At 45.6% G+C, this 24450-nt stretch overlaps 1 long non-coding RNA gene across 1 annotated transcript in view; it reads right to left on the bottom strand.

The window, feature by feature from the left end:
- The window catches only part of LOC147361119 (uncharacterized), a 34764-nt gene extending 11472 nt beyond the window's left edge, over positions 1-23292 (bottom strand). The window contains exons 1-2 of the long non-coding RNA XR_015139778.1: positions 23113-23292; positions 1072-1174 (exon numbers count right to left, since the gene is read on the bottom strand). This is a non-coding gene — a long non-coding RNA (uncharacterized LOC147361119). The remainder of the gene's footprint in view (positions 1-1071; positions 1175-23112) is intronic.
- Between the last annotated feature and the right edge of the window lie 1158 nt (positions 23293-24450).

The following is a 24450-nucleotide window of genomic DNA, read 5'->3' on the forward strand; positions in this document are numbered from 1 at the left end:
AAAACCGTAACAACAAAACACTGATTATTTATTCCAGGAAGAAGGGAAATGTTGTATGAGAAAGGAAACAGCACACTCCATGGCTAAGCTGCTGCTGCTGCTGCTGCTGCTAAGTCACTTCAGTCATGTCCAACTCCCACCAGGCTCCCCGTCCCTGGGATTCTCCAAGCAAGAACACTGGAGTGGGTTGCCATTTCCTTCTCCAATGCATGAAAGGGAAAAGTGAAAGTGAAGTTGCTCAGTCGTGTCCAACTCTTAGTGACCCCAAGGACTGCAGCGCACCAGGCTCCTCCGTCCATGAGATTTTCCAGGCAAGAGTACTGGAGTGGGGTGCCATCGCCTTCTCCAGTGAGCAGTAGTTAAAAGTGCCTAACAATGCCGACACTATTGACACAGCCTTCTCTTTTTTAAGAATTTATTTTATTGATCTATAGTTGACTTACAAAGTTGTGTTAATTTAGACTGTACAGCAAAATGACTCAGTTATACACATATATATATTATTTTTCATATTCTTTGTCATTATGGTTTGACACAGGATATTGAACATAGCTCCCTGTGCAATGCAAAAGGACCTTGTTGTTTATCCGTATCCTCTATGTACTAGTTTGCATCAGTGCAATTCTTTCAAGATACAACTGAATGGAGGATGGAGGAAAAAGGCTATGTTACAGAGAATGCTCAGCTGTTACAAGTCCACAGAAAATGTCCGGATGTGATGAAATGAAAAACAGCAGAGAAAGTGAGAAATATGAAGGTAAAGACTGGAAGAAACAGCCACAAGAAACTAAAGTGTTTGCCCCAGGGAATGTACAACGGGGGGCTCCTTACTGGACCAAGCTGCCCGGAAGAGGCAACATGAGAGAAAGTAGAGTTGGTGATGGACAGGGAAGTCTGGTATGCAGCAGTCCATGGGGTCGCAAAAAGGCAGACACAACTGAGCGACTGAACTGAACTGATCAGGCAGATGCTGTGAGACAGAGCCTGGACTCTTAACCAGCCCCTCCCCAGATCCCAGTGCGGGATGGCTGCCCCCACTCTGCTTAGGTTAGCTGTTAGCTGACTTCTTACCAAATGAATCAGAGTTTCAGATGAAGCTCCTATAAAACCATGGGCCGCTTGGAGACTGCAAATTGCTAACAGATGTCTTTTGGGTTACAGTACAGTCACATTTCTGCCAACGATAAAAATGAGAGGTTAGAGAACAGATCATTTTATTATCACACAAAGAAAACCACCCAATTGAGCATTTGTGTTTTTCAGGTATATGTGGAGTGAATTTTGAAATCTCCTGAAAAGGACCATATTTTCAAAGTTAAAGAAGGCCTTGGCTGTTAGAGGTGCCCTGTGTATCTAAATTTTATTAATTCAAAAACAGAGTAAAATAGAGTGTGTGTGTCTGCATTGCTTATATATTGGGATGGGGGGGGGTTCTTTTAAACTTTATTTATGCTCTGCTACCACAAACCATTCCAACATATTTTATTGATAAAATTTCATCAGTGCCTAAACCATTTCCGTATTTGTTCCTATTCTATAATCATATACAATAAATTACAGGATTTCAGCTAAAAGAAGATATATGTATGTACATGTATAGGCTATAATTTTTCCCTTTGTGGCTAATGGGTGAGGTGTCCATTACATATTTTTACTTATCCAGCTTACAGTGTGGTTATCATACGATTGCTATTTTAAGAGCACTCATTAGCCTGGTTAAACACTCCTAAAATGTCCATTGTCAAAAATCTTTAAAATTAATCAGCTGAGCTTGATTAGGGCAAGCTCAATTTAGCAATTCATCTGACCAAATTGTCTTTTACTATCTAAGAAGAGTTTACAATAACGAACATTCCTCTGTATAATTATTTTTGCCAGGCACCGTTATTCCAAAAATCAAAACCCGTACACGTACGGAATCAGCTCCCAGCAAAGAGATGCCAGCTAAAAATGTCACTGGCTTATAACGAAATTCAGGTCCTCGGCGTTCCAGGTTAAACCTAAAGACGAAGATAAGCATTGCAGCGTCAAAACTACCAGGGGAGCTAGACTCTCCCTGTGCTGTTTGAATGTACACAGTCACTAGCTCCCTTGTAGCAGGAGTTAGAAGGTTCAGATGGGGCATTTTGACCATATTTCTGATTAGTTCATTCTGCCAGAAGCCAGCAGGCCTCTAGCACTTATTTTTATTTGGCTGCATAGAGCCCTGAGCCAGAGAAGACCGCAAAGCCTGGGTTTGCCACAGGTACAATCTCTTCTCCTGCCTCCTACCCCACCTCCACCAAGGCTTGTTAGTCCTGAGGCTTTGAGCACTTTGATGCCCCTCTGGATTTAATCATGCAAATGTGAGTCTTGGAGCTGGGTGGCTTGGAGGAAGAGGCCTCTAAGGCTAAGCTGGGTGCAGCCCATCCCTCAAAAGCACATTGTCCATCACTCTGTCCCTGGGGGGATGCACTGCCGTGACCTAAGCAAAAAGCAGGGAGCTCCAATCAATCAACCAATTAGTCACCCACTCACTCAATCAATTGATCGTTCGCTCTGTTTACTGAGCATCTGCCAACTGCCCAGCTCTTTGCACTCTGCACACCATGCCTGGAGGTGAAGATGAGTGAGTGGAAAAGAGGGGCCGCTGCATCACCAGGAAACTAGAGCAGTATTTGCGGACTCAGTGCCAACAGCCTAATTCAGAAATAACACCAAACAGTGCAATGTGAGGAAGACGTTCTGGGGAAGGCGGAAGTTCAGAGGAGAATGACAGGGAGGGAGTGTGGTGTGCTGGAGCAGCCGCTCCCCAGAGTTAGCAGGGCGGGGGGCGAGAGCTCCAGGCTCGGCAGCCACCAGCCCCTCACTCCAGGCGGGTTCCAGCCAGAAGGGACTCAGGGACGCTGTCCTATGTCCCCAAGTAGTAGGATCCACGTCATATCCATACATGAACCCTGGTGAACAGACACCACAATTATGAGCTTTCAGAAAAGGCAACCACCGAGACGACCATCTAGGTGGATCAACTTCACTCCAGCCACCAACTGAGGCAGTTTGGCTGAGAACTAATTAACTCCTCCGAGTGGACTTGGAGGAACAGTGACAGGCATTGTCATGATGAATCACAGGCTGAAATCTAGACCTTTCCTCTCTAGGGGCTGAGCACCTGGCCTCATACGTGAGGGACGGGCTTGTGGGGATGCTTGGGAGGAGAGAAAGGGCCGCGCATGTCTCATTTTGATTAAAAATGATCATCCCTTAGCTTCATCTTAATGTATTTTCAGAGTAGCCTCCATCTGTCCAACTACACTAGCATAATAGAGAAATGCACATGGAGAGCATCACCTGGCCCCTTAAATGATCGATTTTGTTGACCATTTTGAGTAGTGAAAAATAGTGAAAGTTCTAGTCGCCTAGTCCTGTCTGACTCTTTGCAACCCCATGGACTATAGCCTGCCAGGCTCCTCTCTCCATGGACTTCTCCAGGCAAGAATACTGGAGTGGGTGGCCATTTCCTTCTCCAGGAGATCTTTGCAACCCAGGGACTGAACCCAGGTCTCCTGCATTGCAGGCAAATTCTTTACCATTTGAGCCACCAGGGAAGCCCATTTTTGAGGAGATGATCAAGCAATTCTAATGGTAACTGTTTCCTTGAGCATCTCTGAAGTAGTCACAGAGAAATACGACTCATCTTCAGAAAAGTCATCTTAATGATGTTTACTTGCTTCTTTATGGCAGACTGAAAACTTGCTTTCGTTTTCTAGAACTAAAACCCTGCTTGCTGTGAACCCTTTGAGGTGCAGATCTATGCCAGAAGGCCAATCCCACTGACAATATGCACTTTTTGAAGAAGTCAAAAGATGGTGAGTTATTTCTACCCATTCTTTTCCATTCTAAAACTAGTTATTCAGGGAAACAGGATTGCACTGGTCCTTTCGGAAGCACTAAATCTGCCAGCATGGAAAACCGTCCAGTATAATATGGATAATAATGGAAGCAAAAGTTAAACCCCAAGTAATTTACAGCCAAGTAATTATAAAACCAGAAAAAGCTCTCAGACTTTGGGGGGAGGGGCGGGGCACTGTTCTTTTGTCTGGGGCTTCACTGGTGGCTCAGCAGTAAAGAATCCACCTGCAACACAAGAGACTCAGGTTCGATCCCTGGGTGGGAAAGATCCCCTGGAGGAGGAAATGGCAACCCATTCCAGTATTCTTGTCTGGAGAATCCCATGGACTGGTGGGCTACTGTCCAGAGGGTTGCAGAGTTGGACATGACTGAGCAGACACACTTGTCTACTCTAAGCCAAAAGCAAGGGTGGGTCCCGAATGGTAAGTTTATTTCTACAAATGTGTGGCCACCTCACAAGGGAAGAAGGATCCAGAAGAGGTACCCTTTAAAGAAAATTGAAGTCCACAGGATAAAAAAATGAGTTTCCTCTACTCTCACTGAAGACCAGGATTCCTACACAGACCACGAAAGAGCTTTAACTCAGCAGATTACCCCTCTCAGATTCTTACAGACAGAACTTAGAAGCTTCAGCTTATAAACCTTCTAGCTACTTCTTCCCTTCTGCAGTCCAAGTAGAAGTTGTCACTGATGGCAAGCAGAGATGCCACCTGGAAATCCCCCTATCTACATAAAAAATGGTATTTTCCATTTTTCTTTCAATCCGAGTTCCTTTAGGCTTGGCTCAGTTCCGTTCAGGCCCTGAAACAGTGAGTCAAAATCAATTTGTTGCGCAGACCTACAATGTTCTGAGTTTCGATAGTGTTACACAAGAAAGAAAACAACGACAGAAGGACTATTTCAGCATCTGAGTTTATTAGTTCCACGTGACATGTGTCTGAGCATGGCCTCTGAGTGACATAGTGTTGATGTTTCTGCATGTGTCGGATTTCGTGATTTCACTAACAGCTTGAATTTTTAAAAAACTTCTTCTGACTCCTGCACAGGTGGTGCCTGACATGAGCCCACACACCATTTGCTCACAAATATGTCGAAGATCTCATTTACTAAGAGCCTTGTCCTGAAAACCCCGGGCCTAAATTACCAGGAAACTATTCCAGTAAGTCTAATGTCTAACAACTCCCTCACCTCTCAGCTCCTTGTTCAGAGGAGCTGTGTTAACATGGGTTCTCCCTTACAGACACACACACAGCTTTGGCAAAATGCTGTTTTGGTCTGGTGAACTCTGAGTTGATGTTAGGGAATTTTTTTTTTTTCCCCAAATATTGAAGATATACAGATACCATCTGTATCTGTCTGTATCTGTCAGATGTCTATTCAGGTCCTTTGCCCACCTTTTAATAAGACAGTCTTTTGAAAATCCAGTTCTTAACTGAGTAGATTGGGCTTTCCAGGTGGCTCAATGGTAAAGAATTTGCCTGCTAATGCAGGAGTCATGGGTTCGATCCCTGGGTCATGAAGATTCCCTAGAGGAGGAAATGGCAACCCACTCCAGTCTTCTTGCCTGGGAAATCTCACAGACAGAGGAGCCTGGCAGGGCTACAAGTCTATGAGGCTGTGAAAGAGTCAGGTGCAATTTAGCTACTAAAACAACAACAACAATAAAATCAGAGGAGACTATAGGCCTCAGAGAGAAGCCAGGTGCAGGGAGATTACAAGCGCAGACTCTGGAGGAAGACTGTATGGATTTGAAACTCATATCTGGCCCTTTCTAGCTGTGTGTCTTTGAGCAAGTTCCTCACCTCTCTGAGCCTCCATTTCCTTATCTCTAAAATGGGAATAATAATAATAGTATCTACCTTGGAGGGTTGTTGTTATGAGAGTTCCACACATTAATACGTGTCAATCACTTTAATCAGCCCTGGGCATTTGGGGTGCACTTGGCATTCAGCAGGCCTTCCAAACAAAGGACATCCACCTAAGATCTGCTCTGTTACCAACTTATCATCAAAGCTCACCTGTAAACGCCCATCAATTAGTAAGAGCATTCTTCCAGATCATGAATTTTAAGGTTGAATTTGGTATTATTACCTCCATTTGAGAACTGAGGGAGACAGTGACCCACATTAGACAGCCAGGGGGTAGCATCAGGGTTTCAACTCAGGCCCTTCTGATTCCTCAAACTGAATGCCTAATCACTTCTGTGGTCCCTTAGGCTATTAGTTAAAATAATTTATCTGTTTCTTTCAATCTGACATCTATTAGGTGAACTCTGTGAGACTGCTGATTTTTGACCACTGCTGCCCTCAATTTTGTATGGATCATCTTAGTAGTGAAGAGCTACTTTATTTAGAACGTGATCCACGAGGGGTCTGGAGAAAGATGGCTGTGCCGAGCTCCCCAGGGAAGAAAATGCTTGTTCCAGATAGCCGCGGGGGTTCCTGGGAGCAGTGGGCACTCAGTCCTGGAGGGAGGTTCCTGAGAGCTGGACCTGGGTGGGAAAGACCAGCACTGTCCACTTCCCCACTTGGCCAAGGGCAGCCTCTGTGGGGCCACCCAGCCAGAAACAGCAGCATGGGTGGGCTCAGCCATTAGAATATCAGGGGAAATTTTTTCTTTACTATCTAAAAAACTGTGATTACTGTGCTTTCAAAACTGACTCTGAGAGCAAGAACCATCTTATTAGATACCCTATAAATAGTATTTGGCTCATTTGAAAGCTTAATAGATATTTTAGAATTAGAAGAAAAGTCATAATAAGTCCTTTGTTTCTGGAAACACAAAAGCTCTCTGGGTTCTGCCAGCTCCCCTCCCCAACCCCAAGGGGGCTCTGAGATGCCCAGATGCAGATGGTGGGCTGGACTGGTTGAGACCATGAAGGACAATCTCCCCTCAGTCCCTGGTCCCTGCATCTTCCGTCTGGGGTTCTCCTCCACTTCTGTCCAGGGAATGATGGTCCCACCATCTTATCAAAGGCAGTCACTTTAATTCCAACTTGGGTTAGACTAACAGGACACTCTGCAAAACTATTATATACTGTCAACACCACCTTTTTTATCTTGTGACCAAAAAAGCAGGTGCTCAGGGGTTCCTTAGATCTCCCCACTGGCTACTTCCACCAGACAAACAGAGGGCGCATTTCTGGCCTTGGGGTTAGGAATCTACTCAGGCAGACCGACAGATGTGGCAGGCAGTTAGAGGCACACTGTCACTCCTGAGTGTGAAATTCGGAGGAAATCAGTGACACCCCACCTGGGGGACAATTACAGCTAAAACTCAGGGAGAGTTGGATCTGAAAGGTGATGGGAGAAAAAAGGAAATGGGAGACCAAGATAACAGCAGGAAGGTGTGGAGGTGGCAGGAAGATGACTGGGGAGAGCGATGTGTGTGTGTGTGTGCGGGCATGCACGCAGGCACACGGGGGCAGGGAGAGGGCCAGGGCGGGTCAGAGCTTGGGCAGGAGCAGGGATTCCCGGAAGGCCCGTGTCCCCAGCACAAGGGCTGCCTTACAGTTGGGACTGCCCACTATAGTGGGCAGATCGTCCACTTCGCTCACTCCCTTCACTCGACTCCAAATGACCATCTGAGACCTGTCCTGTCCCCGTTTGCAGGTGGGGACACTGAGCCCAGGACATGACCACAGCCACACAGTTTGCAAAAGGCAGAACCTACACAACCCGGGTTCAACCCCAAATGCTCTGTGTTCTTTGCACGGAGACCTGCTGCTCACAGGAGGAACAGTCATTCCTGGCCAGGCCCTTTCCAACCTGTGGTCCAGTAATAACGACAGCGCCTCACATGTGTGACTTTTCACCCAGCTGTTCGCTCTGATCACAGGTCTATTACTGCCGCCCGATTGTCGCATTATAGATTTTCTCTTCTCTTTTCACAGAACCAATAATTATGGGGAAATGACACTAAAAACTTAATGTTCCAAAAGCCGTTTCTGAAAAAATGAGATGTCTGTCCGGGTACCAGATAGCATCCATGGAAAGGCAGTTGGGCCAGGAGCTGAAGGAGCATCCATGAGGATGTGGTGATAATCAGGGCAAGGATGCTGCCTGCGCTCCAGGACTTGAGCCATGCCTCAATTAGCAGTTTTTACAGGAGCCGCGGGAGTGGATTAACCTCGTGACCCGAGGACTTGCTCAGAAGTGGGCTCTTTTTCCACTCTCCCTGCCTCTGTGGATGGCTGGCTTCATCCCTTAATACCAACGTGAAATGAAATATGTGAAACAGTAACCAAATCACTGACACCAGATGTGACGCCAAATGTTCGGAATTAATCCCAAACAGCTGAATCGGGGTCGCTGTCCTCACTTCCCCAGCTTCCGGCCTGGAGGATGGCCCTGTGGGGTCCACTGGGGCTGTGGCCGCAGCTGTCACCTGGCAGCTCAATCCCAGATCCCTGCCTTCCCAGCCTGCCAGGTTGGTGGCGCTATGTGGGACAGGGACCCCCACCCCAGAGGCTCCCCTGCGGCTGCTCTCCTTTTGTGTAATCAGTAGTTCACCCCCTGGTAGGACTTCACAGCTGCCCCAGGAAAGAGCCACCTCCCACACCCAAGCACTTTGTTCTCATTGCCTTTCCCTGAGAAGTCAGAACTTGCAGTCTTATCAAGAGATTAATGAATTTAACAAAGACATCCCCTTAGATGTCACTAAATGCCCACCACTCGGAGCACAGCTGTGTCTTCTATGCGTCCCTTGCATGTTTCACCCTCACTGGACATCTGATGGACATGTGGAAGCTTTGTCCCGCTCTGTGCAGCTGCCACTCTGTACCACACATCAAAGGAGGTGCATCTCCACCCACATCTCCTGGCGCACTGCGTGCGGCATTTGAGGGAGTTTTAAGGAATTGTCTGAGCAAGTACTTGCACTTAATAAAATTCATCCTTCATTTGTTCCCACTCCCAGCAAGATGGTTTTGCATTAACAAAATTATAAGGCCATAACGCTCCATTTTAATTATGGCCAGTGACAGCTGGCACCCCATTTCATGTTAATGACATGCAACTCGCAGACACTAATTCCTACTCAAAGTTGGGAGCACTCTGTCAAGTAGCGGACCCAAGACTGGAAGGGCTAACCTGCTCGTCACAAGCCAGGATGGACAAATGGTTACATTCAAGCAAATAACCCCCACTAGCTGCCGTGCTCGATGATACTCATGCTCCCCATCCCTTCAATAAACCTTCTTTCCCTCTTAGTACTCACACCTTTCTGCTTACTTCCCTCATTTATTGTTTGTCTTCTCACTAAAATATAAGCTTCAAGAGGCAGGAACATTCTCTCTTGTTCTATCTGTGGTGCCTAGAGAGTGCCCGGCCCTCAACAACAGACCTCAGGCACTGGATGATAACTGTCCCATGAATGAGTGAAACTTCCACTCGGGAATTCAGTGCTCCTGTCCATGGGCACACACCACTGGGGCACAAGGCCTGTGTCCATACCTGCTGATGAGAGAGAACAGGCCACAGGAGCCAGCCCTCAGGGGCCTGTCCAGCCCTTGAAAGACTAGATGAGGGCCACTGGAGACAGTGCTGAGCTCAGTGGGCCCCAGGGCATCACCCTCCATAGGAAAATGGAAACTTTCATTGCAAAATTCCTTTTAAAAGTATTTTTGAAGAAAGGATGCTGGAATTTTTCTGATCAGTCACTGTCTTTTGGGCACCATGCATCAAAGCCAAGACTATTTGTTTTCACATGTGTGGTTTCAGATCAGCAGATCAAGATTAATATCGTCAAATTGGCCAAAAGAACAGTTGCGTCTATTTCCTTGCTATTAACCCCACTGAGCATATAGCTTGGAGAAGGAAATAGCAATCCATTCCAGTATTCTTGCCTGGAGAATCCCGTGGACAGGGGAGCCTGGTGGGCTGCCGTCTATAGGGTCACACAGAGTCAGGCACAACTGAAGCGACTTAGCAGCAGCAGCGGAAGCAGCAGAGCATATACCTTGCTAATGTACAAATGGCAAATGACATTGACACTACTTGTTTCTACACTTGGAGGAATCCAACAGCTAGAAAGGATGGTGACCCATCTTTGAAAATATGGTGAACACCTTGTAGTTAAACTTTACATAAAAATTCTGGAGAAAATAAAGATGTTTCATTTCTAATTTCCTTATAGGAGACTAAATGGAAAACCACCATCATCTTCTTATAGAAGCTGAGAATAAACCATGGGTTTTATTAGGCCAAGAGTCACAATGCATTTGAACTTGAGCCAAGACAACTGTACGTGAACCATTGCAGTTTATCTATATTTAGTACCCAGAATTTACTTCCTTCAAGCTGAAGAATATTAGGACAGAGATGACACTATTAACAGCGAGTAGATGTGTGAGGCTGGGTCCTACTTCAACAGAACTAGACTCAATTGGATCTTTTAAGCAGTAAACTGCATTGCAGGAACAGCAACTTTTGGGAGTCTGCCAGCCCCTGGTGTAGAGTTTAGAGACCTTAGGCAACACGAAGCTAGAGTGTGATCTCTGGGAAGACCCGTCACCATCACGAGGTCTTTCTGTGTGTCTTCTCCCCAACACCTTATTTGTCTCCTCTGGCCACTCTTCACGTGGGAACATAAATGCCTAAGCTTTCCCGGTTTCTGCTCCCTCCTCTGCGTCTCCAGAATTTACACTAACAAAGAGATTGTGTTTACTATGACCCTCCTCTGGCCACACATTGGTGTTTTTATGGCACCTGCTCAGAAGTCACTTAGAAACCCCAGAGAAACATCTTTAATGCTGAGGCCCTCTGTCAGTGGGGAGAGAAATACTCCACAAGGCTGCCTGGACTCTAATTAGATTTGTGATCTACGGGGACACTTTGAAAGATTTTGCCTTGTGCTGTTATTTATTTTTCAGGGCTTTGGAAATGCCCTTAGAATTTTATAGAAAGCAAACAAGACTCCAGGCCATGAGAGAGACTGCACACGGAGTGCACTCCTAATGGCCTCACCAGAGCTTCAGGGCTCATCCTGGACAACACATGAAGCCTGACATTTCTCATCACTCATGCCCTGAAGCCATCACTAAAATGTAGTCAAGAGTAATTTTCCATTGAATGTAAATCATATTGTTTGAGTAATAAACACTTTGTTAAGAGACGGGTATTAGAGTATGTGGGCTTCCCAGGTGGTCAGGGGTAAAGAATCCATCTGCCAGTTCAGGAGATGCAAGAGATGTTCTCTGGGTTGGGAAGATTCCCCTGGAGAAGGGCATGGCAAGCCACTCTAGTATTCTTGCCTGGGAAATCCCATGGACAGAGGAGACTGGTGGGCTGCAGTCCATGTGGTCTCAAAAAGTCAGACATGATTGAGTGACCAAGCATTCACACATGCATTAGAGCAGGTATCAATAACAATGTCAAGAGATGCAGACAACCTTCCTCAGAAGCCTAAGTTGATGTGTGCTTACTCAGGCCATGAGTCATGGGGATCCTGGGAGAGATGGAGGAACTCAGGGTATAACAGCTAATAATAGTTGTAATAATATGCTTTGATTTAATCATTGCTTCTCTCCACAAAAAGTTTAATTAAGATCATTCTAAAGGTTGTATGATATTTAATACATATCTATGTAAGTGTGTATGTGTATTGTATGTGGAGAGATGATAGATGGATAGATAAGTAGATACATAATCAGTCAGTTCAGTCCCTCAGTTGTGTCCAATTCTTTGCGACCCCATGGACTGCAGCATGCCAGGACTCCCTGTCCTTCACCAACTCCCGGAGCTTGTGCACACTCATGTCCAGAGAGTTGGTGATGCCATCCAACCATCTCATCCTCTGTCATCTCCTTTTCCTCCTACCTTCAATCTTTCCCAGCATCAGGGTCTTTTCCAATGAGTCGGTTCCTTGCATCAGGTGGCCAAAGTATTGGGGTTTCAGCTTCAGCATCAGTCTTTCCAATGAATATTCAAGACTGATATTCTTTAGGATTGACTGGTTTGATCTCCTTGCCGTCCAAGGGACTCTCAAGAGTCTTCTCCAACACCACAGTTCAAAAGCATCAATTCTTCAGCATTCAGCTTTCTTTATAGTCCAACTCTCACATCCATACATGACTACTGGAAAAACTGTAGCTTTGACTAGATGGACTTTGTTGGGAAAGTAATGTCTCTGCTTTTTAATATGCTGTCTAGGTTGGTCATAGCTTTTCTTCCAAGGAGCAAGTGTCATGGCTGCAGTCACCATCTGCAGTGATTTTGGAGATAAAAGTAAATCTGGTTTTTAAAAAAATATTCTCTCACTTACTGGTTTGTTGGCTTATAACAAATGGATTAAGGAAATTTTGATAGGAAAATGTAAATTGTATATTCACAGAAAAGAACATAAAACTATTCATGGTAGATAAGATTTTTTCAAATATGCCTCTATTAACAAAGGGTGCCTTTGGGGATGAATATGGGGAGGAAGTTCCATGTTTTTCTTTTTATGTTTTTTATATACTTCTATGGTTTGATTTTTTTGGTCTCAAGCATTTGAAAATGGCATTTCTATTTTGAAATGAAAATGATATTTTGACAATAATATTGTATATTTCCCTTTCAATCATGGTCACATAATGTAGGAGTGAAAGACAGAAAAAGTGAAGACAAGTGAGAGAAAAAGAAAATCTAAAGTAAAAATAAGGTTGATAGCAGTTTGTCTGAGCAACTTTAGAGAATAACCTTTCAAGCATTCTAAAACAGTTTGGAAATATTCGGTTACTAATTGCCCTCAGCAGTGACTTAGAGTTAATTTCTGCAGAGCCACTTCTGGGCTACTTTTGTTTCAGTCATTTTGTACAGATATCTAAAAAGTTTATAATTCATATTGTTCTTTTCTTAATGGAACTGAAAAGTCCAACTGGGGTGTGCAGAATTCCAGCCTCACTGCACCATAGCCTAAGGTTGTTCAGGAAGGTATGGAGTGAGCAGTGTGGAGCCACCTGCTGCCTTCAGGGTTTAAGGATGGTGAGCACATGGCTTTGTCATCTGCTGACATCACTTGAGACTAGGAATCAACTCAGGATGGATATTTCCATTATATAAGTCAATTACCACAAATAGATGAACCTATTTTCAAAGCAGAAATAAAGACACAGACGTAGAGAACAAACATATGGACACCAAGGCCGGGAAGGAGGGTAGGATGGATAGGAAGATTGGGATTGATATATACACTATTATGAATAAACAGATAACTAATGAGAACCTACTGTATAGCACAGGAAGTTCTACTCAATGCTCTGCAGTGACAAAGAGAGGATCTATGTATACACAGCTGATTCACTTAGCTCACAGCAGAAACTAACACAATATTGTAAAGCAACTTCAATTAAAAAAAATTTTTTTTTAAATAATCCAGTTACTACCACCAGCCTTTTTTGTGTGCACTTAAATTGTTTGGTTATCCTATGACCAAAAAAAAAAAGAAAGGCTTCATGGCTAACTTCAAGATGAATAGTCGAGTGTTATTCCGTATTGCATTCATGGTGTTCCATGTAAAGTTCAATGTACAGTCCTCCTCCATCAAGGAGGGACTTCGTGTTGCCCTCTTGCTCACTCTCTCCAAGCAGAGCACCTCTAACTTCTCAGGCCCTCTAACCTCCCCTCTCTGTCTTCTTGGACACAAGCACAAGCTTGAGTCTCCCACACTTCCTTCTTTACACTCAAGTCACCCCTAACTGTGCCTACAGCAGATATTCCTAATACATCTCAGCTTTCTTCTCCACTGAACCTGAAAAATCTTAATTTAGTGCTTCAAGAAGCCATTAAGAATTAATCACAGGTAACATGGGAACAAAAACAGATCGTTTGTCCTTCTCTTGAATTAGATTCTCACCGCATGGGGCCCAAACACTCAGCCCTCCATCCAGCACTTCACTCTTTGGGATGGGACCTGAGGTCTCAGCAGCATCACTCACTCCATTTGCCAGCTCTGACCTTCCATTTCTCAACGGGATTCTTCCGGGCTGGACTTCAGGAATGTACCAGTGTCGCCTGCCACTGGCCCTGGGAAGTCTTATTCTTATTCTGCAGTGGGATAGGGCCCATGCAGCCCTATCCCTCAGAGGAACAATACTGGCAGGCCTGTGAGGTGTGTGGGATCTGCTTACTGTTTGTGCTCGAGCCTCACTCTAATGTGCCTCCTGTCCTGGGACCTAGGATAAGAAAGGGCACTTCTGGAGCTCCTGAGCAGCTAGGGCTCTACGTGAGGTTCAGCTGCTGCTAATTGGAGGCATTCATGCAAGACTTGAATTTAGAAGGGAATTATATGGGGAGAGGCGGGGCACAGAGCCCCCAGCCTGCTGGTATGCACTGTAGCCGAATCCTGTAGATCTGGGGCCAGTCGCTGCAGGGGAGGTCTCCCAGGTCTGCAGGCAGCTTCCGCATGTGGCCTGGCCCTCAGCTCTCCTGTGCCTGCTGCTGGAATGTGGAAGCTGGCCACTCAGCCCAACTCGGCTTCTTCTGCCCTCCCCCTGCTCCTTTCAGCCAGTCAATATCCTGTACTAAATCCCTTCTGCTTCAAGCACAACTGCACAGTATGGACACAGGATGCAGTCATGAGATACTTCCCAAACATCTTCCTGTTGCTTCTTTGATCTGACCTGGCTCCACTCTCAGAAACTACTGGGCTTCAAAGAGTGAGAGTACAGGACCACGCCAGGTAATCCAATCACCAACACCATAGATAAGAAAGGAAATATGGTACGTTTTTGGCAGTCCTTGGCCAGAAGATACATTGAATATAGGAGAACACAGAAGGTTCTTGATTGATTACTGCAGAGAATGAATTGTTTCTTTTTAAAACAGGATAACTTATTTGCAGCACAGGGAGAAAATGATAATGATAATTGTAACCTTTATGAATCACGGGACACCTCCCATGCTTGTCTGATATTTATGTTGAGAACTCTTTTTCCACTGTGCTCCTACCAAAATACAACCATTACTTTCACATTACACACAGGTTTTAGCAGCTGAGATACCTGTATTTTCTCTGGTATCATTTCTGTTCATACACACTCAACAGAAACTAGAAGGATCTTATAAAAAAGTTTTCTTATTTATGAACACCTTTTAAAAACCTGGCCAAGAAATTAATGCCGACACTAAAATGAGGTCCATGCAGGTATTACGCTTCCTCATGTGGAACCCATACACAAATTCTGGGATCTCCATCTTATTAGACAATCATAAAGTATCAGAGTTCATATCAACTCTCTCTCCAACTCACTTACTCTCACACTGGCTGAGATGAAGACATATAACTTTAAATGCTTACAGTATTGCCCATCAGGAAATTTTAAAGTATGCTGTTATTTATAGCCCACCTGAGAAAGGCAAAAATATCTTGAAAGTTAAAAAGTCCAGTTGGTAAAATTACTAATAGAGTAGAGAGAGAGCTGGAATTCTTTCCAAAAACTCTAAAAGCACACCTGAATACAAGATCTGTCTGCAGGTGTTGGCCCAATCTTGCCTAAAACAGGATGGACCAGAGTGAAGACATGAACATCTCCTAGGAGCAGGTAGGGGGGTGGTGCCCTGCTGCCTACTTAATCCCTCAGAGTGCACAGCCTGCTTGCTGGGCGTGTAGGTTCACCATTCCCTGAGAAGGGTAAGGCGGGTCCCATAGACCTTAGGAAACAGGCTTGCAGAGAGAAAGTAAGTTAACAGAACCCAACAGCTCTTAAGAAGCAAAGGCAAGAACCAAACCCAGGTCCACCTGGGTCCACTGAGAAGCCAAGAACCAAACCCAGGTCCACCTGGGTTCACTGAGAACAGATCCTGCTTCACTGGCACTTCACCATTTACTGAGAAGCATTTCTGCATCTGATTAAAAAGGACTTTCAAAGGCTTTGGGAAATCTTTTCACTTCCATTTTACTTTAATTTTATTTTTGCAGCTTTTGCAAGATGAGGTCGAAAGGCCCTGACAGCTGCACGGAAGACTATATTTCCACCTTCACCAGTTCTCCTGTTCTAAACTCAGGCTCAGAAGAAGATCCTGGGGGCTGAGTGGCGGAGTCCTTCTCCCTGACTTCATGGCGAGGCAGCCAGCAAGACTAGGCAGTAATTACCCCCCAGGTGATTGTACAATGTCTGCGGGTGCCTTGCAAAGCTGGTTGGGAGCCATGTAGATACGTGCAGGCTGAGAAGTCTCTGCATGACAGGATCTGCTGCTGCCTGCACGGCTCTTGCCACCCCCAAGGGGATGATAAGGAGATAACTGGTTGGGCCATGCCGGAGTTTTTTTGGTGATCACACACAGGGGACCCAACCCTCAGAGAGTTAGACCCTAAAGATCTTAAACATCCTTGACATTTACATAGCAAACACCAGTGTTTGAAACATTTGGAATAAATCTACAGATGGAGCACCAGATTTCATTGTGTTTCTAATGGCAAATGTGGAGGTGAACTGAGATTGCGTAAAACTAAAAGTCCCCTAACAGGACTTCCCTGGTGCTGTAAGAACAGTTCTTTTCATGGCCAGACTGTAAAACCAGCAAAGGATGCTATATTATACGACTGTATCAGAAAAGTGCTTCCCCCTCCCCAAATAAATTTACTAAGAGTTGACTCTAAGACTTAGTTCAGGGCTTCCCTGGTGGCTCAGTAGTAAAGAATCTGCCTGCCAAATGCAGGAGAGACACAGGTTCGATCCCTGATCCAGGAAGATTCCACATGCCACAGAGCAACTAAGCCGGTGCTCTGCAACTATTGAGCCTGTGGTCTAGAGCCCATGAGCCACAATTACTGAAGCCTGCTAGACCTAAGGCCCGTGCTCCACAACAGAAGCCTCCACAGTGAGAGGCCCGAGCACCGCAACTAGAGAGCAGCCTCCACTTGTCACAACTAGAGAAAACCCCCCCAACAACAGACCCAGGACAGCCAAAAATACGTGAAATTATAAAAAAAGATTTAAAGAAGAAAAGTCCTGTGACAAAAGCAGAGAGAGGGGGAGGGGGTCCTTCATGAAGCCTTTGCACAGTTGGAACTTTTAAACCAGATGCATGTACCATTGTGACCATGTTCAGTAGCTTATTAAAGATGAGAAACAAATCATTTATATCCAGCCAGCAGCCCACGGCAAGGCACAAAAGGCAACCTGGGCCTTCGGAGTCTGGGGACCATATTTCAAGACATCCCTGATGTGAAGTACTTGGTGTTTCTTGAAGATGGAGGCTATACAAATACCCATGATGCTTTTCTCGTATTCCTTTCCATTTCACGTTGAAGTCGCCGGTTCTTTACTGCTTGTTTCAGGAAGTTTTAAGGAACAGGCACAGACATTCAGCTACCTGATGCAAAGAACTAACTCATTGGAAAATGAGATGCTGAGATAAGATTGAAGGCAGGAGGAGAAGGGGCAACAGACGATGAGATGGTTGGATGGTGTCACTGACTCAGTGGACATGAGTTTGAACAAACTCCGGGAGTTGGTGATGGACAGGGAAGCCTGGTGTGCTGCAGTGCATGGGGTCGCAAAGAGTTGGACACGACTGAGCAGCTGAATAACAGTCACAACAGTGAAGCTTTTCTCTTACCCATTTCATTTCACATTGATGTCACCAGTTCTTCACTGCCAGTTTCAGGAAGTTTTAAGGAATGAGCACAGACATTCAACCAGAGAAATGCTCAGAAGGCAATCAGCCCTCATAATCCAAGATGGCAGAAGCCTAACTCCAAGACCCTTGGCCTCCCCATAATCAACCCCTACCAGGAATGTGGGAGGCAGTGAGCTTAGCACACTGAGTGCTCTGGGCTTTCTGGTCTTTGAGGATTAATTACCGTAAGTAGTTGCAGGCAGGCCAGGCTGACCCCTTGCCAAAGGTCAGGCAGCCCCTGGCTCCTCCTGCCTCTTTGTCAGAAAGAATATTTTTTATGACTTGATATGATTTTAAATCTGTTCTGTAGAAGGCTTTCCCTGGAAGAGGAGATTCTGACATTCTGAAAAACATGTCAGCAGTCTCTGCAAAAGCCATCAGAACACGGGGTGCCAGTAGCAGTTCTTGGCTGCATCACAAGTGGCAGGCTCCCTCCTGGGGCCGGAGAGGGCTTGGTGGAGGATGAAGGCCCAGGTCAGGCTGCCTGTGACTTGCATCCTGGGCAGGGGCTATTAGCAGATCCACGTGGACCCTGGCAGGACACTGGAACCACTGTTGTTCCAGATAATTTTCCTTTTTTCCTGCCAGTAAGTCCCAAGGAGTCCACATACTGTTTCTCCAAGGATCATCCCAACCCTGGAAGAATGGAAACTCCCCATGTCCCCAAGAATGATGGCTTTTCTGGTGCCAGATGGATGGTAGAAAGGATGAGTCTCTTCTAAATGAACCAAGCACCCCGAGTAATTTGCCTTTAAAAGCATCCTTAAAAATTCCCAACCTATACTTTTTAAAGAATACTGCTAGAATGTTATTTTTCTTTCAGGTTTACAAACACCGCTTTCAAGACATTTCTTTTTCTTTACAGGATTTCCCTGCAATGAAGAGTATGTGGCTGCAAGGTGGCCCTGTGGCTCCGGCTGCCTGGGTTCACCTAGCTCATGAGCTGTGCAGTTAATTATTCTCTAAAGGGCAAAAATCTCTCTTAAAGGTGGTTATGTAAACCAGTGTTAAAGACTGCTTTATTTCAAAAGATTGAGTTTTCTGGAAAAAAAGGTAAAGAAACAGATATTCATTCATCAGTGCAGCTATTCAACAAATCTTTATGGAGTGGGTGCCACTCTAGAGCAGGCCTGGTCTCAGTCTGGGGCCACAGTGATGCACAACAGAGAAAACAATTCCTACTCTCCCGGGACACAGCCTAGTGGCGGAGGACTGGCAATAACCAAGTGAACCGTAGCAGTGTTAGATGGTGACAGTGCTGTGGAGAAATCAGAGCCGGCGAATGGAGGGGGAGTGTGGGGGGAAGGAAGGGTGCAGCCCCAGTAGGGTGGTCAGGGAAGGCCTCCTGCAAGAGAGGAGGACACAGTGCATGAGGAACAGCTGGAAAGCAGGGTGACTAGATCGAAGGGTGCTGAGTTCAGATAGGACATGGCCGAGGGGGACATAGATGTAAAGGCTTGGAGGCCATTCTTCTGTTTGTTTTTTTTCTTACGAAATGTGTTTTTTAAATTTATTTTTAACTGAATGATAACTGCTTTACAATATTGTGTTGGTTTCTGCCATACATCAACATCAATCAGTCAAATCAACCATTTTTAAAGTCTTTCTTGGATTTGTTACACTATTGCTTCTGTTGTTTATGTTATGGTTTTATGGCTCCGAGGCACGTGGGATCCTAGCTCCCTACCCCTCAGAGGTTGAACACACCCCCCTCACATTAGAGGATGAAGTTCTAACCACCGGACTGCCAGGGAAGTCCCCTTGGAGGCCATTCTTAAAGATGAAGGCTTTTGTCTGAACAAGAGGAGAAGCCTATGCAAGGTGCTCAAGCCCAGAAGTGATACACTCTGTTTCAGCAATAAAAGCATTGCTCTGGCAATAATGCCATTTGCAGAAATATGGATGGACCTAGAGATGATCATTCTAAGTGAAGTAAATCAGAAAGACAAAGACATATAATACCATTCAGATGTGGAATCTAAAAACATGATACAAATGAACTTATTTACAAAACAGAAACAGACTCAAACATAGAAAGCAAACATAGTTACTAAACAGGAGGGGAAAGTGAAAGTGAAAGTGAAAGTGAGGTCACTCAGTCGTGTCTGACTCTTTGCAACCCCATGGACTGTAGCCCACCAGGCTCCTCTGTCCATGGGATTCTCCAGGCAAGAATACTGGAGTGGGTTGCCATTTCCTTCTCCAGGGGATCTTCCCAACCCAGGGATCGAACCCAGGTCTCCTGCATTGCAGGCAGACACTAACCTCTGAGCCACCAGGGAAGCCCTCAAAGGGGAGGGGAGATGGGGATAAATTAAAAGTTTGGAATTAATACATATACAATACTATACATGGCTTCCCGGGACTCCATGGTAAAGAATCCGCTTGCCAATGCAGGAGACGCCAGTTCAGTCCCTGGGTCAGGAAGATCCCCTGTAGGAGGAAATGGCAACCCACTCCAGGATTTTCCCTGGAAAATCCCATGAACAGAGGAGCATGGCAGACTCCAGTCCACAGGGTTGTAAAGAGTTGGACACGACTGAGCATGCAGGCACACACCACTACATGTACAACATAAACACAAGGACCAAAACCGTACAGTACACGGAGCCATATCCAATATCTTATAATAATCGATAATAGGAAAGAATCCGAAAAATAGTTTCACTTCGCAGTACACCAGGAAGTAACACATTGTAAGTCAACTATTTGTTGTCCAGTCACTGCTGCTAAGCTAAGTCACTTCAGTCTTGTCCGACTCTGTGCGACCCCATAGACGGCAGCCCACCAGGCTCCCCCGTCCCTGGGATTCTCCAGGCAAGAACACTGGAGTGGGTTGCCATTTCCTTCTCCAATGCATGAAAGTGAAAAGTGTAAAGTGAAAGTGAAGTTGCTCAGTCGTGTCCGACCCTCAGCGACCCCATGGACTGCAGCCTACCAGGCTCCTCCATCCATGGGATTTTCCAGGCAAGAGTACTGGAGTGGGTTGCCATTGCCTTCTCCGTGTCCAGTCACTAAATCATGTATAACTCTTTGCAACCCCATGAACTGTAGCCCTCCAGGCTCTTCTGTCTCTGGGATTCTCCAGGAAGGAATATTGGAGTGGGTTGCAATTTCCTTCTCCAGGGAATCTTCCCAGGCCAGGGATTGAATCCAGTCTCCTCAACTGGCAGGCAAATTCTTTACCACTGAGCGATCAGGAAAGCCTACATCAACTATACTTCAATAAAAAATAAATCCATAGGTATATAAAATAAAAGCATTACTCTGGCTATTTTGTTTCGTTTTTGTTTGTTTATTTTGATAGGTGAACAGACTGGGGTGCGGATGTGACAAATCCAACATAGAAAGATGAGCTAAGAGGTTATGGCAATCACCCAACAGCCTGAACACTGTCAGTGATTAGTGGCAGGTTAAGGCTGACTGTAGTTTGAAGACAAATTTGTTGACAGGTCTCTCTGTATCTCCTTCTCTTCTTAAAAGGATGCCAATTCTATGGGATCAAGGCTACCTTTATGACCTCATTTAAATTACCATAAGGTTTTCTCTCCAGTACACTCACACGGGGGGCTTAGGGCTTCAATATGAGGATTTGGGGGACACAATTCAGTCCAAAGCAGCAGCTGAAAGCACGAAATTGTCATTTACTAAAATGAGAAGCAGCAAGATTTGAGGGAAGGAGAAAAACCTGGAGGCGTGATTCTGGGACTATGCCCTTTCTATTTTTAAAATGTCAACACATCCTTTTGTGAAATGAAGGTGATTTTAAATAGTCAGGTCTTTTTTTTTTCTTTTAACATCCTTCCTGGACAAAATCAAGTTGGTGTTCCTAAGTCAAAAAAGAAGAAGAGTTGGAGGCTTGAGATGTCTATTCACCTAGGGTTTTGCCCATGAACTTGGAAATAAGGTCTGGGCCTGAGATACGAACGTGGAAGACATCACACTGCTGCTGGCTGGGAGACTGATGAGATCCCTGGAAGGAAGAGGACTCCTGACTATGCCTGAGCACCCCAGTGGGCAGCATTTGGGGGTGCACTTGAGACTCCAAAGCAGCAGTGAGGGACAGGAGAAAACCAAGGGAGCGTGGTGTTCCCCAAGCCAACTGAAAACAGTCATGTCACGAGGAGGAATTGGTCGAATGTGGCCAGAGCCACAAACCGGTCAAGAAAGAGGAAGACTGAGATGTGCGGGTTGATGGAACCCCACGAAGGTCACTGGGGACTCTGTCATTGGCAGCCTTCAGAGTAAAGGCTAAGGGAGCAGGCAGGAGAGGCAACAAGTCAAAGCACAGGAGGATGGTGCAAAAGGCCGCCCTCACCTGGAGCCCTGCTGCGGACGTGGGAGGGAAGGGAGGGCCCTGCTGGGAGTTGGGAGCAGACAGAGGAGAGGGAGGAGAGAGGATGCAGTAACTGAAGGGGCGTGCAGGCCAGAGAGGGATCCCTTTCTGGGCAACGTCATCTCCATCACATTCGCATGTTGAGAAAAGGGAGGAATGAGGAAAAACTACAGTTTCTCTCCTCTCACTAGGTGATTGCTGACCAAACCTTCTCTTTCCGATGGAGCCATAGGCGCTGTTCTACCCTCACCCACCATGTTTGGGCTTGTTCAAAACTGAACTTGGCCTCTTAGGCGCCATCTGGTTCACCCCATCCTGCACCTGGTTTCTCTACTGCTTGCTTCTGCACGGTGCTGACCTTCATGAATCCTAAGGGCCGGATCTACAGTTCCCCACTAATTTAATCTTCAATATGGTCATGAATAGGGCTCCCAGATGGCATTTGTGGTAAAGAACCCGCCTGCCAATGCAGGAGACATAAGAGATACAGGTTCGATCCCTGGATTGGGAAGATCCCCGGGAGGAGGGCATGGCAACTCATTTCAGTATTTGTGCCTGGGGAATCTTCATGGACAGGGGAGCCTGGCAGGCTACAGTCCGTAGGCTGGCAGACAGTCGAACATGACTGAAATGAAACGCATGGTCATTTGTGGGCTTCCTGGTGGCTCCGTGGTAAAGAATCCATCTGCCAATGCAGGAGATGTAGGTTCAGTCCCTAAGTTGGAAAGATCCCCTGGAGAAGGAAATGGCAACCCACTCCAGTATTCTTGCCTAGAAAACACTATGGATAGAGGAACTTGGCGGGCTCCAGTCCATGGGATGGCAAAGAGTCAGACACAACTTAGTGACTCAACAACAAAAACATGGTCCTTTATATATGGGACAGTGAGAGAGAACCATATCTCAAATGTCTATCACATGACATCATCTCAAGCGTTTTGCCTGTATTTTCTTGGTTTTCACCCAAGCTCATTTCCATCTTGTACAGGAGAAGCTGAAGCTCAGAGGTTAGGTTAACAAGGTCAAGATTCCACATTAATGAGAGGAGAAGCTGAGAATGGGAGCTGGTTCCTCTCATTCCAAGTCTGTGTGGGCTCCCTATATGACACTGGCTCCTGAATCCAAACTCACTCTGGACTGGCTCATGGCACTGCCGAGTGTTAACACACTCACTCCCAACGGAGAGGTGCATTGTGACAGGACGTGTTTTAACCAGCCGTCAGCCCTGTCTCTCCCCAGAAAGAAAACACACATTGAAATGCAAAGGAAGCCAAGAAAGTTACTTACTGGATATAAAGACAGATCAAAGGAGACCCGATATCCTTAAATGATCCCCTTATCAGGTCCTTTTGGCCATGGCTGTCCTGCTGCAACTGAAGGTCGAGGTCAGCCTGCCGGGGCAGCCGCTTCTGACACATTCTTGGAGTCACCTGGCAAACCCTTAACCCGACTTCTCCTTGTGACCACATTTTCTCACCTGTGATTCACTCTCCCTTGCCCAGCTACAGCTGAAACATGTCACAACTCATGGCTTGTTTGGCGTTGGGTACGTTTTAGGTTGCCTGCTTCTTACTGGGATCTGGGGAGCCTCTTTGCCCTTCTCCAGACAATAGCTAGGAGGCATTGTCTCCAGAAAATGGTGAGCTCTTTAAATCTCATCTACAGGGCTTTCCTGGTGGCTCAGAGGTAAAGAATACACCTGCTGATGCAGGAGACACAGGTTCGATCCCTGATCTGGGAAGATTCCACCTGCCAAGGAACAACTAAGCCTGAGTGCCACAATGCCTGTGCTCTGGAGCCCAGGAGCCACAAATACTGAAGCCTTTGGGCCTGAAAGCCCATGCTCTGCAACAAGAAAAGCTGCCAAAATGAGAGGCCCGAGCACCGCAACTAGAGAGCAGTCTCCACTTGCCACAACTAGAGAGAAGTCCACACACAGTGAAGACCCAGCACAGCCAAAAGTAAATAAATAAAACTATATATATAAAAAACTCATCTACAGTAAGTGCACCAAGTAACTCTCACTGACTTTGGACCCTGCTTGGATGGCTCCCAGAGCCAATGAAAATTCCAATTTCCTTCGGTCTGTAGAAGCCACTGTTTACCAGGCGCAGCCATTGTTTTTGGTTTTTTGGTTTATTTTTAATGACAGCATGTGCTCATATTAAATTAACAGTATAAAAGGACATTTTGTGCAAAAAAACTCTCCTGCCCGCTGACCTCCTGACCTCTGATCCCCAGTTGACTCTTCCTAGAGGCAAAGGGTCTTTCCCACTGTTGGGGCATATTTACGTTTAGCTTTTAAAATCAAAAGAACAGTGTGGGGGCTTCCCAGATGGTCCAGTGGTTAAGAATCTGCCTTCTGTAAAATAGATAGCCAGTGGGAATTTGCTGTATGACTGAAGGAATTCAAACCGGGGCTCTGTGACAACCTAGAGGGGTGGGATGGGGTGGGAGGTGGGAGAGAGTATACACAAGAGAGTATACAAGAGTGTATACTTGTGGCTGATTCACGTTGATGTATGGCAGAAACCAACTCAATATTATAAAGCAATTATTGTTCAATTAAAAATAAATAACTTTTTTTTTTAAATAAATAACTTTTTTAAAAAAGAAAAAGAATTT

Source organism: Bos grunniens, chromosome 13, assembly GCF_055505025.1.
Source record: "Bos grunniens cultivar Pamir isolate PY7600 chromosome 13, Bosgru_T2T1.0, whole genome shotgun sequence".
Classification (NCBI taxonomy): domain Eukaryota; kingdom Metazoa; phylum Chordata; class Mammalia; order Artiodactyla; family Bovidae; genus Bos; species Bos grunniens.